Genomic DNA, 16,922 nt, shown 5'->3' with positions numbered 1-16,922 from the left:
TGTTTCACACACACACATCCAGAATTGAAAAAATCAATTAAATTAGAACACCAACAAACAATTGTGCTGTAGTAAATAATATATCAAAATTTCATTTATTTTTACGATTTTTTAGTATTTTTGCAAAAAAAATTGAAACCTATCTCACTATTAATCATATTGCATTATTGTATTTCTATCAGTAAGGCCTAATTAGATAAGCTTAAAAGGAATAAAACTTACAATGCAGTGCCAAGAAAAGTCATCTGCTATCAAAATGCTGAAAGCTGTATAAAAAAAGCAGATTCCAGCACACTGGCGGAGCAGGCTGTGGTCGAGTTGAGTTGTTTTCTTCCTGTTGCACAGTTGTCTGCTGCTTTAGTTTTGGTTTCAATAATTTCTGGTGGCAACACCAAGTTTAGTGTTGGTTTAGGTTTCCGAAATTCAACATCTGTGAAAAACTTGGTTAGTATCATCTACAAAAGAAACTAAAAGTGTTTTTAAAAAGGCATATAGAGAATTCATGTTAAAAAATTATGATAGAGAGATCGGTATTCCCGAATTTATACGAAGTAAACAGGAAGAAACAGTTTAAATCACCGAAAGTCAGATTGTTACTGTTTTGAATTTATCAAAAAGTAACTGAGAGTAACTGAACTTTGTGAAGCAGATAAAACTTGTCGAGTTTGAGACCGCAAACAAACTAGCTTTTAACGTAACCAATATCATTGAACTATGTGAAGGACTCTCTTATGCTCATTTAAGAAAGTGAGGATTACCAATAAGAAGACTCAGGTTGGAAGCTGGAAGAAATTTTGGAACTAGAAATTCACACTAACAAATTTACTCCTCAAGGAGGTTCAACTTTTGTGGAACTACACGAACAAATGTTGTCATTGCTGTCATAGTGACACTTGTTGCTTCAAATGGTCAGTTTTGGCAGCCCTATTCTCGGCCTCTCGCAACCCGAATTGTGTGTCTGACAACGAAAATTATAAAAGCAATTTGAGGAAACTTTGAGAGAAGTAATTACCCTACCCTTTTAAGTGATGTTAAAAAATTTAGAAAAATAATAACATCTCCATCAATGTTGACTCGTTCAACTAAGAACTGAAAATTTTCCCATCAATCATCAGTGAATCGAAACTTGTTACTCGTACAAACTCAACATGAATTTGGACACTATTGTTCTACCAAAAACCTATCCCGACTTGTGTCAAAACAATGATCCAATCACGGACATTAAGTGCACACATGTAAAAGGTGTTTATTATTTTTCAACTCTAAGAATTGTCTCGTAAAACACAAGGAGCTTTCTGGGAAATATGGTCCCCATGGTTTGATCAGGAGCGTGCTCCAAAGTTTTGACCCCTTAATGTTAATTTTACTCTTTGCGTATTTCACCATATCTAAAGAAATTTTTAAGCGAATTGAAATATTTTTGCACACAATTATAAAATTAATGTATCCAAAGATAATTCCAAGCAAAAAATTTATTTCAGTAAATATATATTATTTTTTATTACTGTATTTAATAATAGTCAAAATAATTTGAGTAGTAGGGTGTACAACTTTTTACATCATTTTAAAGCATCTAATTTTACATGGCAAAACGCAAAATTTGAGCGAAATCGGTTGAATAGTTCCTGAGTAATCGAATATTAAATATACGATTTTTTTAAAATTTGATTTCTCAGGAACTATTTAACCGATTTTACTCAAATTTTTTATTTTGCAATGTATAATTAGATTCTTTTATGAGATGTGAAAAAATTTATACCATGCAATTAAAAAATTTTCGACCATTATTAAATAAAATAGATTAATAATAATAATAATTAATTTAATAATAATAATAAATATTATTCGTAAAATAAACTTGGAAAATAAACTTGCATTATCATTTAATAATGAAAAGAGACATATTTTGGAGGATGGCATTATTTCCCTTGCCCATGGACGCTATAGCTTGCGAAATGATGATATGTCAGTCAGCTAAGTAAATATCAATTTTTCTTGAATTCGCAAAAAAAAAAAAAAAAAAAAAACATTTATGCATGATTTAATATTTATGTAATATATTTCCTGTGTATTGATCACTGAGTTTAATGTACGTATCGTTTTATGCATAATAAATGTCTCGAATAAAAAGGATGTATATTTAGTTTATTAATGACTCACTTATTCAAACTTTCAACTTTTAAGAATTTGATTATTTAATTGATTTCTCCCAACTCCTTCAACATCAATAGGTGTCGAAGCTCATACTATCAGGTAGAGTAAGAGCTTGTAATTACTGAAAAATTAACTTTTAAATTTAACTTAATGTAATTGGTTAATTTTTTTAGCTTAACTTATTATGATATCAAAGAAAGCTAGATTTTTTCGATTCTCTATGGCTTAATGGAATAGTGGTTCGAACAACTACTTCGCCTTCTGAACATTTTGAGGAATGTATATCTCATTTAATTTTCGAAATTTTTATGACTCTATTAACTAACGGCCAGCAATGATATAGTGCTACCATTTGATAAATAATAATGAAGGCATGGTGACAACTAAGAAGTAAAATAAATCAAAATCTCATGTGTTTAAACTATTTTAATTAAATACTTAGAGTGGCCATTTCAAGAAAAAAAAATGAAACTAAGTTTGTACCCATAACTACCTGCGAGTTTAAATTTATATCTTAAAATCATAAGTTTCATTTCGTACTGTATTCGTTTATTGGATACTGGTTAGCGTACCTGACAAATCAGTATCCAATGGAAACATTTTGTCCTGGTGATCGCAGGTTAAAATCCCATGTCGAAGTATGTATATTTTTATTACCAAATATTATTTTTAATAATACAATTAGTTATGACTTTTATACCTAGATAGCGCCATCAGTGTCAACACCTATGACGTATAAAAATTAATAGTTATTCTAATCATCAGATGGAGCCGCGAGTATCGGATGAACTAGTTCGGAAACTGAAACCAAAACTGCTCCGCCGATATATTTTGTAAACCGAAACCAAATTGAGTGTTTCCAACTTTAAATAACAAATCTAAATTAATGAGTGTTGCCACCGCTAAAAATAATACTAAAACCAAAACTGAAATTAAAATATGACATTAAAGTGGGCAGAAATAAGCAAGCCATAAATAGGAGATGTGCGACTTTCTTATAACCAAAACTAAATCAGGTGTCTCCACTGGATGCTCGAAATTTTGGAAACTAAAACTAAATTAGGTGTTAAATCCAGAAATTAGAAATTTTCGAAACCAAAACTAAAGCAGGAGACAAACAATTCAACTCGGCCACTTCTTTTGTGCTGGAATCGGCTTTTTTATACGGCTGCTAAACTCAAAACAAAAAATTTTCAGTTTAAATTTTAACAATTTTGTATGGAGCATTTTACGGATACTTCAATATTTTTTTATAATTTTTTGATTCGAAAGTGAGCTTTAATATTAACATCAAGTCAAAGAATATGTGTCGAAATTTCTAAAAATTATACATATGCGACAAAAAAAAATCGGAAAAAAAACTTTTTTTAAAAAAAAAATTATATTTCACTCGTCACTCTATATAGTTTGTACAGGTGTCGCTAAAATCGATGATGATGCAAATATTATATGAGGAGAGTAAAAAATTCTATTTAGCTTACATGTAATGTTTATTATTGTCTGCGTCTGTTGTAGACATCGCTCTTTTTTTTTCTAATTATTATTAATAGCTGCGTTTGAGGAGTCATTTATCGAACAATTTAATAACTCTGTATTGTTTTTTAGTTCAAAAGAGAACTTGGATATTAACATCATGTCAATGGATGGGCAACAAAATTTCTAAAAAATATATGGATGGTTAGCTGCATGTAAACAATAACAAGCTTCCTAAAACGGTAAGAAATTTAGTTAACTTCCGGTGTATTCTTCCGCTTATGTTGTGCTTACGAGGCGATGTGTGAACAAGCTTAATATTCTAAGAAGTTTTATTATTGTAATTTGTAATTAAATTTACGCGTGATTTTAGCATTCATAAAAGATTCCTGTAATTTATAAATTCTAACTTGTTATGAGTCAAAAACAAATTTAAGAAAATTAATGTAAAAACGTAAATACAGTGCAAAGTTTGCCATGTTTTGAGTGCTATCCCTTATTTGGCCAGATTTGTGTAGAATATCACTGCTTGATATTTTTTGTGTTGCCTCATAGCATGCTTGCAAAGTCTTCCGAATTCATTTGTTGTTTGGTAAAAAAAGATAGGTGCCAAAATTTTTAAAAATATATACATATGCTGAACAATATTTATAAAACTTTTTCTCTTCAATTATTTTATTCTTGTTCTCTTTATTGTTATCACAAGAGTCGCTAAAATCGATAATGATGCAAATGCGGTATGAGGGTATTAAAAAATTTTATTTATCTTTCATTTAATAAATGCTGTTGTCTATTTCGGTCATAGGCATTGCTCTTCTTTTTTTTCTATTTATTATAAATAGTTGCATTTGAGGGGGTCATTTGACTGACATTTTAATAATTTTTTGGTTCAAAATAGAACTTTGATATTGATATCAAGTCAAAGGATGGATGCCAAAAATTCTAAAGACTGATACATTTGGTAAAAAATATTTGTAAAATACTTTAATTTTTTATTTTATTTCGTCCTTGTCACTCTATGTAGTTAGCACAGGTGGAACTAAAATCTATAATGAAACAAATATGATATGAGGTGCTTAAATCCAAGCTGGTGAGGGTAAAGGCCTCTTAATCAATCTAAGATGAATTCGTTAGAAAAGAAAAAAAAATCACATTTTCGTGCGACCACCGAAACTTTGAAAGATGTAAAAAGGTTATGGAAAACTACCTTTGGCTTTGGCTTAAACCACAGTTTGGCTAAAATGGAGATGCTACCTTTGTCTTGAGAACAGTATAGGACTACCAGTGCTTTAGGACCCATAAAAAATATTTACACGTTAGTCGAAATAAAAAATAATTCTAAAACAAATGTGCGAAGTATGCCAAATTTTGTTGGAAAAAATTGCATGGTGTTTGGTTTCTTAACGCTTTATTTGAATAGATTTTTTTTTATCAACTATTAACATTAATTGCAACTGAAATAACACTTGAAAGTATTACATTCAAAATATTTATATTATCATGAGAAATTTCAAAAATAAAGGGGCAAATTAACATTTCTTGTTTCGACAAAGATATTTCTTGTTTCGAACATCACCCTAAAAAGAGTGATATATTTTTCTAAGTTTAGTGACAATTAAAAAAATATTTCTAATTTCTGACTTCATCACTTCCATTTTAATCTTATATATTGATATTATGTCTTTACAAGTCTTCAACATACTGTTCTTCAAATATCTTTTCATTTTTAATTTTTATTTTGTACAAGTTGCCGTAAAATAGTTAGGATAAAACAGAGGAAATACAGAGACTCCAACTACTACGGATTCTCCATAGTTTTAAAAAAAAAAATTTTAGTGCTATCCAGGTAATGTATTTATATTCTAGTAAATTAAGAATTTAGAGAATTTTGTCCACCACTAAATGCATGTAATTTCAACAGATGTAAATATATCTACATATATATCGTGTAGGAAACAACATCGGCATTAGTCCCATGCAAAATGGCTACTGCACTATTTTAGATGACAATGTGCTTCCTACGTTGTGGCAGTTTTGAGGGGTGGACCCCTGTTACTTCCAGGACGCAATGCCAGCTGTCATGTTGCGAGGATCACCAAGGCTTGGCATGGTGCCAATGGGGTTAATCGAATGGACTGGCCTGCCCAGAGTCCAGACCTTAACCCTGTCGAGAACCTCTGGGACGAGTTGGATCGTTGAATTAAGGAATGTACTACCCGTTCAAAATCTATGAATGAACTGACGTGTCTTCTCCAAGCCAAGTGGAAGAAAATACCACTAGCTTTAATAACACTTACTTATTGGTAGATAGTATATATTAATGAAACAAATATGATATGAGGTGCTTAAATCCAAGCTGGTGAGGGTAAAGGCCTCTTAATCAATCTAAGATGAATTCGTTAGAAAAGAAAAAAAAATCACATTTTCGTGCGACCACCGAAACTTTGAAAGATGTAAAAAGGTTATGGAAAACTACCTTTGGCTTTGGCTTAAACCACAGTTTGGCTANTATATATATATAAGCAGAATCCGTAATAGACTTGCAGTCTACGGAAATGTATTTGACAGCAGTTTCCCATCTCTTACGTATCATTAAACAAAGATACCTGATTTGCATTAATTAAATTTCAATCATAGAACACAAAGCTAAACTACTTTAAAAGACTTTTAATATTTTTCTGATTTATTCCGATTTATAAATTGTGTTCCAAATCAATTTCAAGACACAATATTTCTCCAGAGCAATATTTTTTCAGTTATAAGACTACGAGAAAGCACCTGTTGTTCTCAATGTTAAAAAATGAGATAAGATCATTATATTCTGTGTTTGTGTTTACACAATACTGACACTCACGTTTTAAGTTATATGTGATGGTATGGTATTTAATTTATTGATTTCTGTTAACTTAGCTATTTACTCTGTTGCTATTTACGTTCTGAAAGTAATAAATTTCATAGATTTAGTATTTGAAGTAAAATTTTGAGTATTAAATGCCACCAAATAGGAGATGAGAACCTGGAGATGCTCAGATTTAGCAGAAATACCCATCAACTCTATTATAAAGTTAATTTATGCTAATATACTTAGCAAATTATTTACATGCGTCTTATCTGTATTGTTTTATCACGCATGGTGAAAAACACATGATGAATTTATATCACATATAGAAAATGAGCAATGCATATGGTGTTTTGATAAATACACGAGAACATTAAAACTGTACCCATTTCTAGCAGCATGTTCTAAAAAGTATTTACCAAAGATCCATAATGTGAGATATTTTACTTGACATTAGGAGTACCTAATTCCATTGATGACAACTTTTAGTGGAATATTTCCCCGAGTTGTTAATACACAAGAACATTAAAAATTTCACCTATTTCTAGCAGCATGTTCTCAAAGTATTTAAAAAAAAAAAGCCAAAATGTAAGATAGTTTATTGGACATTAGGAGAACCTAATTCCATTGATGACAACTTTTAGTGGAAGATTTTCCTAAGTTGTTGATACACAAGAACATTAAAACTTCACCTATTTCTAGCAGCATATTCTCAAAATATTTACCAAAGAGCCATAATGTAAGATATTTTAATTGACATTAGGAAAACCTATTTCATTGATGTTAAATTTTACACTTTAAGTGGAAGATTTCCCTAAGTTGTTGGGAAATAAAGCAAAAACTTTAAAATTTGAGTAGAGTTATTTAAAATAAGAATTCATAAGCATTTAAGTAATGATTTTCAGATCTATTACATACAGAATATAACTGTAAGTAATCGTTGCAGTAAACTTTTTTTATTTATAGTATATTAAACGGAGAATATCATATTAAAGCATAAATTTTGCTACTGCTTCGGGAAAACACAGCAAAAAGCGTAAAAATTGGCGAAAGAGCAATTTAATTATTCATACCTTTATTTCTTTTTCAAAATATCGATTGGTTATTCGAATGCAATTTCCATTAAAATAAATTTTATTTCATTTTATTTATTTGTTTATCTCTAACATTATCAATCAGGAACAATAAATACTCATTAACTTCTTGATACCTAGATAGCATTTAGGAATGCAATTGCATTTGTATCTATGCAATAGTTATTGTATACTAGCAAATTGCAAGATTTTTATGATCATATTATTCAGAATTATTAAACCCAAATCTTATATTTTACTTTCCTTCTTTATTTTAATTATATGTTAATATCTTGAACAGTTTTGTATTAGTAAACAATTGCTTCAGATATTTGTTCATGCTGATGTCTAACGAGAAACTACATTTCAGATTTTAAAGTTGAAATTTTACAATTTATATTACGTTGTAGATTATTGCTTAATATAATTTAACTTTCACAAATGTAACAATTGTGATTATTCGTATGATTAAATATTTGCTTCAGATATTTTTACATGCCGATGTCTAAAGGGAACTTGCATTTCAGATTTCAAAGTTGAAATTTTACACTTTAATGTTGTGGATTATTACTTAATAATTTGAGGTTTCCAATTGTAACAATTATTATTATTTATGATGTTTACAAACCAAATATTTTTTTCAAAAAAACAAATATCAGTACGGAAATAATTAGAGGAAAGCTGGAAAGCTTTGGAATTATTTCCAATATATATATACATATCTAATGTTTGCTCTTTCCTCCAACCTGAGTTTCAGCTGCCATCTTTAATTTACTGAGGGAGAAAAAAGTAAAATAGAGAGCATATTTTAACCTGACATTGCTACCTAGAAAAGAGAGGTATAATTTCTCATGTATTTTGTTACGCTAAATCAAATTAAGCAAGACACAAATCGATAAGATTAATAGTTAAGAAATTATAAGAGTTTCGTCAAATAAGATCATATTTTTTGACTTAGACATATATCCTCAAACATACATATAAATCCTTCACATTTTTGAAACTAAAAGTTCTATCAACTTGAATTTAATTTTATTCGATTAAACATAAAAGAAAGAAAACAATGTTTCACGTGTCCTTGTACCAATTTCAGATGCGTAATTTGGTATTAGTCAAAAATTGCACTTTTTATACATGAGACATACTAAAGCTTAATGACTTCTAGACGATTAGTCATTTTGGTTTCAAAGAAATCTTCGGATATCCATAATTGGCGAAAGCTGCAGCATTTTTTTAAAAAAGCTAAATCTTTCTCTTAATTTATGTCCTTATTCAACTACTTAAGAGCTGGTTTACAAATATTTTTTTTAACTCTTAGTTTAAAATTTTTCACATCGAAATGCTGATATTTGACCACAGGAAATATTTAGCACTTTTTTAACTGAATTTTACACTTATCGTGCATTTTATTATTCCTATCAATTTTACATTTATACGTCTATTTTCATAGTCATATTTAAACTTTTATATATAAAACTTTTATAATTTTACTTTCATATATAAAACTTTTATTAAAAAATTGAAAAATATGCACAAAGTTATGAAAGCCAGTGTTGACTATGAAAAGAGAGAGAGAAAAAATAATTAGTATCCTGATCCTTCTATTAACGAGATGACACTCAGTATACACTCTTGTGATTTACACTGCTTTCATAATTAACTTTTAAAATAAAATTCACTAAATGAAATAAAATGCGTGTAAAACCTGGGAATGCTAGACAAAAAATGGGAAATTAAATAAATATGAAAACCAAGCGCATTACGAAACTCAGTAAATTAAAATACAAAACTTACGAAAATGAGAATATAGTATATATATATATATATATATAATGATAAGAATAAATTTTTTACCATCATACATAATAAAACATAAGAAGAAAAATTTTGAGCAAACAAAACATAGTTTATGTCCCTCGTTTCTTATCTTTCAGATTCTCAATAAATGAAAGTTAGTCTTCAAGTGGATCAGCTCTACTGGTTAGAAACTTTCAAAATTTTCCCTTTCATTCCCAAGAAAGGCATGTGTCCACTCAGTGATAGGGAAAAAATCAGATTTATATAGGTTCTTGGGGAAAACTATTTTACCTATTTCAAATTCCTTTTGTTTTATAAAGCTGACCCTTTACGTCTATAAAAAGGATCTCTCCAAGGCTTACTTCAAAATAAAAAGAGGGAAAATGTGTGACTGTTTCGCAAAAAAGGAGCGAAATTCTTTTTTCCTTCTCTGATTTACAGTTGTGAAAAAAAGTTTAAAGAGTGTGTATGTTTTTTTTTTACTTCTTTTTCTTCCTTTTTTTATGGGTTAGAAGAAAAATTCAGGAAAAAGTTTTCGAAAAATGTGCTTTGGTGATGTACTTCTAGTTTTATTCTGTTTTAAAGCAGATAAAACAAGAAAATATTTAGTCACATTGTATTTAAAGCGATGACAATCTCAAAGGTTGGAAAAAATTAAAAGCACGCTGTTGTCACAATTGAAAAATTTGATTATAATTACTTGTGATTTATAAAAAAAATATGCGTTATGTTTTCGTAAGACTGATTTATTCCTTTTAAAATGCATAATTTTTACATACTTTGTATTTTATTTTATGCGTTTGAAAAACATGGGAGGTTTGACCAAACCTATGTTTTTCATATTGAAACATTGGCTTTACTGGTGGTCACGATATCTCTGCATGGTATTAAATAAAATCACATGTTGCTTGATTAAAGACTTCATTCGCGTTCAAAAATAAGTAAATTGGAAATAACAGACATGGTTAAAGAGCTCAAAAATAGGCGCCCATTTTCAAGACTTGCCAGACATGAATGAGACGAAACAAAATTGATTTGAATTATTAAACTTAAAGTTGCAAACGAAAAATGGAAATATAAGGGTGAGAAACCAAACTTGAAAACCTCCAGCAGCCAAGGGAAGCGAGAAAAGTCGAAAAACAGAACAAGAATAACCACAGTGACTGAGAAAGGCAAATCAAGGTAAAATGCATTTTCACGTACTTTAGAGAAATGATGAGGAACTAATATCGTTAACATGGAAATAAGCATTCATATGAATGGATCATATGAATGAATGGAATCTTGTTTTGCTTATGGAATCTTGTTTTACTTATATGTATACTATACTTGTTTTGTTCAATGGAATCTTGTTTTACTCATATAAAAGCTGATTTTTTTTGCTAACGACATTAGTTCCTCACCACCTCTCCAGAGCGTGTTTAAATGCATTTTACCCTGATTTGCCTCTCTTGGTATCTGTTTATTTTGTTCTGTTTTTATCTTTTTTCTCTCTCGGCTATTGTGACTTTTCCAGTCTTGTTTATCCCCTTTAGTTTTCCATATTTCGTAGGCAACTTTGTATTTTATATCTCAAACCACTTTTGTTCTTCTCATTCACATCTGGCAAGTCTTGAAAATGGGCGCCTGTTTTGAAGCATTTGAGACATGTCGACACTTGTATATTTTTGAAGTGAATGAATACTTGTTTTTACTTTTGTATNTCTAATAAAAGCCCTAATGTAAGGTTAATTTTCTTATTTATAAAATTTAAATACTAAATTTATCAAAAATGAAAAAAAAATATATGTGTTTCGAATTGAACTCGGTGTTGAATATAGTACAATAAATGCCTTGTACAAATTTTTCAAAAAAATGTAGTTAACATTTCATTTGCGTTATTTAAACATTGAAACTTTCAAAAGTCATTAAAGTACTCAATATTATTTAATTTGGTGATGCTATTTCAAGATAACAATTTTCAACCAAAAAGAAAAATGAATAAAATACTCACTTCTCGACCATTGACTTGTGTTAGTCTTTTCAAAATAATACTTTTCTTAGGTAAAAAAGGGTGTCATTTTCTCTTCCATGTGATCATAAATAACAGAAAGCGCGTCTAAACTAAGAAAAGTCCTTCCTTAACAAAGAAGGCTAGTTGATTTTGAGAAGTAAAAACCGAAATTTAGTTTTTATGGCGCAGTTAAAGACCTTTTATGCCCCTGATGTTTGGTTGAAGATTTTTAAAATAGAGTATTTCAACATTCCGTTGAAAATTTAAACAGATTTAAAGCCTTTGAATACTTTTGCTAAATTGGATTGCAACAGAATACATTATTAAACTCGGCGCTATAAAAAAAAGAACATTTTTTATGTCCAATAAAATTATATTTCTCTTCATATTTTCAACTGTACTGTCTATAACGGAAAGTTAGATAAAATCTGTAATCGGCATAACTACAAGATTTGTGTAAACCGATTCCTTATTGAATAATATATTGATATATAAACAAAAGCTACTAATTCCTCAAATAGCTACATTTTAGATTGCTACAATATGAACTTATCTACCCCTTCATAACTGAACTTGTACAATTGTGCGGGCTATATATTTACCCAATATGTAAAGAGTGGTAATATATGTGTTTTAAATCATGATTAAACCAATATGTAAAAAATTTCTTCGCTTAGCTACCTCTAGATGCTTCATTACAAAAGTAAACATAAATTTCAAAAGCATTAACGTATTCTAGTCGATTAATGTATTCTAAGATTAATTGTCGCAGCGAAATAGCTTTTTACGTTTTGTGTTTTTCTATAGAGAGAAATGAGTAATATCAAATATATGAGAAAAGTGAATAATAATAATATATGAGAGAAATGAGTATTAATAATATATGAGAGAAATTAGTAATTTCAAAATTGTATCCGGTCTTAAAGAGTTGGATTCCCTTCTATATATCGTATATATGTAATAATATATGAGAGAAATTAGTAATTTCAAAATTGTATCCGGTCTTAAAGAGTTAGATTCCTTTCTATATATCGTATATACGTAATAATATATGAGAGTAGTGAGTAATAATAATATGTGAGAGAAATGAGTAGTAATAATATATGAGAGAAGTGAGTAATAATAATATATGAGAGAAATGAGCATTGATAATATGTGAGAGAAATAAATATTTTAAAAATTATGTCCGGTCTTAAAGAGTTAGATTCGTATCTATATATCCTCAGAGTGAGTTGATTGTAAGGAAAAGCATTCACAAACTTTCAAAGCTACACATAAAACACTATTAATTTTACCATGTTTCGTTAAAAGCGCTTGGTTCGTCAACTGAATTTTACCACTTTCTAATAGAGTAAAGAGTGTTCAAATTTAAATTAGAGCTTTGTGACGGATTAGAATACAAGTTTCAGTCGTTTTTCGACCCATGCTAACAGAGTTTATCACCAGATATAATTTATCTTTAATCGATATTTCCGACGTATCCAAACAAACAGACACAAAACTAAAATAAAGAAAATAAAAACAAAAAATATCTTTAAAAACCACGTTTTTTTAGTGGAAAAAAATAAATAAGTATAGTTTAATTTCTCTTAAAACTAAAAATGTGAGGGAGTTTTAGGTAAGGAAATAAGTTTATTTCGAAGTGGTGCATCGCAAGTTTTTCGTTTTATCATTTTTTTAAACCCTTTGACGCCGAATTTTTATTAAACATACTTTTCATACTTTCTTCATTATTTTCTATTAATTTAAGTCAAAATAAATGAAAAATATTGTGTTTAGCATCTTAATAATTGTTATGAAATACATCATCAAACACCGGTGTCTTTTACTGCGTTAAGGGTCTTCTAAATATACTGCTCACTTCAAATCAATAATTTTTTAAATTTGCACTTTTTTGCTGTTATTTAGTTCTAAGAGAAACACTTACTCATCATTGAAATTTTTTTCATCTACTAAATCAGTTCTTGAGAAATTTTTTAATATGAATAAAAAAAATTTCAAACTATTTTTTAGGGATTTTATATTTTAACACAAATATAATTCCAATAATCTAACAAATCTTTTCGTAACTATTTGACTGTTTTCATCATTAAAAAATACCAAAATATATTTTTACTTGTAATTAGAGTGTAAGATATATATATATATTTATCTATATTTACCAATCTATTTACCACAAACTTTTTCGTATCACTTTTCCGAAAATAAATACAAAACTTAAGTAGTAAGCAAGTTTAAGAACTTCCGCAATTCTTTTTTTCAGAATGTACTACATGAATATATAGGAGAGCATGTATAAAAATCAATAGAATAATTAGAAAACTGGCGTCTTATTTCTCCGCCTGACGGCGTGGTTGTAAACGATAAATCCATAGTATCTTCTATCAGAAAACATCTCTTTGCAATATGATTCTTTAGAAATGCTTAGTTTGTCTTTATTGCTACTCCAGAAAACATTTTAAGGAAAAGTGTTCTCTTTCCAGCAATTTAGCAATGAAATGACCAAAAATGCTTCTCTTCCTGGAGATTAAATCTTTCTAAATTTATTTTCCTCTCTGGTACAAACATTTTGATAAATTTTACTGATGTAAAGNTATATATATATATCTGTGTCAAAATGTTAATCATTTTTTTTTCAAATCTTAATTATTCCTTTGTTAGCCCGTTCGAATCCATACGCCTACGATGTGATTTTACATAAACAGTAGACTGACCAGAGGTCTTCTTCACCACCAAAAAACCTCTAACTTCCTATGTTCTCATTATAGCTGGACATCGTATTTTTTATGATTATAGCTTAAAAGTGCAGCAAATGAATCACCGTACTAATAACTGTATGTGGTATATATTAGCGAAGGATATTAGAACTCAGCAAAACTTATAATTAGACAAACTTAAATTTCTTTAAATTCCAGAGTTTTAAAGCTGCCTCTTTTAAATACTATATCAATGATACTTCATTTTCATTATCAATATTAATTTTTTCCCTTAGATTTGACCAAATTGTGAAACCATTCCTAAAGTACTGATTTCAATCTAAATTATGTACATGCTACTGATTAAAATACTATATCAATGATATTTCATTTTGATAATTAATATGCATTTTTTATTCCCTTGAAGGGTCCAAATTATGAAATTACTTAAAGTATTGAATTCAATCCAGATTGTGTTTAAGCTACTGGTTTATTTTTTATTTATAAGCATAGAAATCTGCATGCTTGTGTGCCAAAACAGTTTAAATCAGGCACTTAAATGCTAAATTTAAGTACTTGATTTATTTATTTAAGTATCTTCATTTTGATAATTAATATGCATTTTTTTTCTTTAGGTTGGACAGAATTGAAAGATCACCTGAAGTTCTAAATTCGATCCTGATTTGTGAATAAGCTGCAGTTTTATTCTTTATTAATTGACACATAAACCTGCATGTTTTGTGTACTCAAATAACTTAAAGCAGCTACTTCATGTTGTATATTGTCATGACTAGATGTTCATTTTTAAATGCTATACGAATGTTGAGTATTCGTATAAATCTCCGCATTTTCAAGGTAGATAGAATTTTTGACTCTTCATTTATATCAAGAGTTTTAGGGTTATCTAGTTATAGAACGATATTATTCTATTTCTTTTTGATAATAAGCAATTTTGTTTCCTTAGGTTGGATTGGAATTGGTTTATTGGAATTACAAACATTTTCATGCTTGTATGCTGAATTTAGGCTTAAAAATCTGTGTAAATTAGAAGGACAGATAGCACAATACAGAGAAGGACAGCACGAAGATACATCCAGGGTAACAGTGGGTTTCAAACCCGCTACCTCTACGCTTTGCACAGCGTTTGGCGGGCAATACCGCTCGGTTAGGAAGGCCCCTCCTTAGGTTCAATAGAACTGCGAGACCACCTGAAGTACTCAGTTCGTTTTTGATTGTGTATAGACTGAAAATAACTGCTTTATTTATTTTTCATTGGCTCGTAAATCTGCATGTTTGGTGCAGTTACTATATCTTATCGTGTCCTTCTTTCAATTCGAAGTGAATGTTTATCGTTTATACTTAATTCACATAAATAGCATCGTTTTCATGGTAAATTAAATTTTCGCATTAACACTTTTAGAGTTATATAATTATTGAACTATGCACTTTATATTCTATTTCAGTTTAATAGTTAATTTGCACCTTTTTTCCTTAGGTTAGACCAGGGGTTGCCAAACTTTTTTGATCGTCGACCCCTACATAATTTTTCGAAATCTCCATCGACCCCCATAAAAGTAATTTTCTGTTAATTAAAATAAAACTCTATTNCCTTAGGTTAGACAGAGCTGACCACCTGAAGTACTGAGTTCGATTCTGATTGTGTATAAGCACAACAGCTGTTTTATTCTTTATTCATAGATAGATAAGCATGCAAGCTTTCTGTTCAAACGACTTAAAGCAGCTACTTTGTGCTCAATCCTGTCATAACTAGTCTTTCTTTCAATGCGATTTGAATGTTTATTGTCTACACTTTAATTCACATAAATCGCATCATTTCCAAGACAAACATAAAGAGTTGACATCTATTTCTACATCAACTTGATACATCCATTCAAATTTTAAAATTGCCCTAGTTATTTGGTACTGAGAGGCATTTATATTTTGTGAAATTATCAAAGGTATGTGAAAGAATGAGAACCTCCGTAACAAAGGCGGATTTCTCTAGTTTTTTGCTTTATTGCAATTATATACATTTGCAGGCCTGTATGCTCAATTTAAGCTTGAAAACCTTTGTCGAGTAGAAGAGAAGATCGAACAGCATCGAAAGAAAGAAAAACGAAAATAGAAAAATAGAACATCACGCAAAATACGTCCCGGGTTAAGACGGGAATCAAACCCGCCACCTTCACACTTTGCACAGCGTTTGACGTGCTATACCGCTCGACCAGGCCCTTTTTCTAGTTCGATTATCGAAAATGATGCCTTGTATTTGTCATTTTCTCTTTGTGATGTTTACCTACACTTTTAATGAAAAGTTTTCTAATTAGACAGGAAGTAATTATTTACACCGTGTACGCAAGTTTGCAGATCATTGCGTAAAATTAATAAAAATGAGGGCATGAGTAAACAAATCCATCTTAAAGTATGAAAAAACTCGAACCTGCTACCTTCACATTTAATAATCTTGTGCCCAAAAGCAACAAAATGTGGTCGCAGATTACCTAGTCTGGGTATTCGTCCCCAAAATAAAGAGGTACGGTACTTTTATTTAAGTCGCGCTAGAGCTGCACAATGGGCTATTGGCGACGGTCTGGGAAGCATCCCTGAGGATAATCCGACGACATGCCATCACAATCTTAATCCTCTGCAGAGAAGATGATACCCCAGCTTCGGTAGCCCGACGACCTGAGCACGAAGTCGAGCACTTTACAGTAGAACAATTTAACGAGGACCAATGCCGCACACTCTCGGTCCCATCACAGGCTGATCAAAGTGGTCACACACTTGCACACTGACCGCAGCTAGTGACTTTGGTGATCTGCTGTAAACCATGTCTAAACGATCAGTCCACTACGGGACCCCTTTTTAACAGGGAGGACACATTCATACACCAATTA

At 30.0% G+C, this 16,922-nt stretch overlaps 1 protein-coding gene and 1 long non-coding RNA gene across 3 annotated transcripts in view; one reads left to right on the top strand and one right to left on the bottom strand.

Moving 5' to 3' along the window:
• The window catches only part of LOC107440924 (cathepsin K-like), a 39,117-nt gene extending 27,651 nt beyond the window's left edge, over window positions 1–11,466 (bottom strand). Inside the window, exon 1 of the mRNA XM_043041010.1 lies at window positions 11,330–11,466. The gene's annotated coding sequence lies outside the window, so the exon portion shown is untranslated. The remainder of the gene's footprint in view (window positions 1–11,329) is intronic.
• On the top strand, window positions 2,139–16,615 carry LOC139427252 (uncharacterized). Of its 2 annotated transcripts, none has more exons than XR_011638392.1 (4): window positions 2,139–2,253; window positions 3,760–3,869; window positions 14,661–14,880; window positions 15,640–16,615. It is a non-coding gene; the product is annotated as an uncharacterized lncRNA (long non-coding RNA). The 2 variants fall into 2 exon arrangements; XR_011638391.1 differs by lacking the exon at window positions 15,640–16,615 and adding an exon at window positions 14,990–15,444.
• Window positions 16,616–16,922: the final 307 nt, after the last annotated feature.

Source organism: Parasteatoda tepidariorum, chromosome X2 (genome assembly GCF_043381705.1).
Source record: "Parasteatoda tepidariorum isolate YZ-2023 chromosome X2, CAS_Ptep_4.0, whole genome shotgun sequence".
NCBI lineage: Eukaryota > Metazoa > Arthropoda > Arachnida > Araneae > Theridiidae > Parasteatoda > Parasteatoda tepidariorum.
The sequence above is the reverse complement of the archived record's forward strand: the minus strand, read 5'-3'. Positions and strand labels throughout refer to the sequence as shown.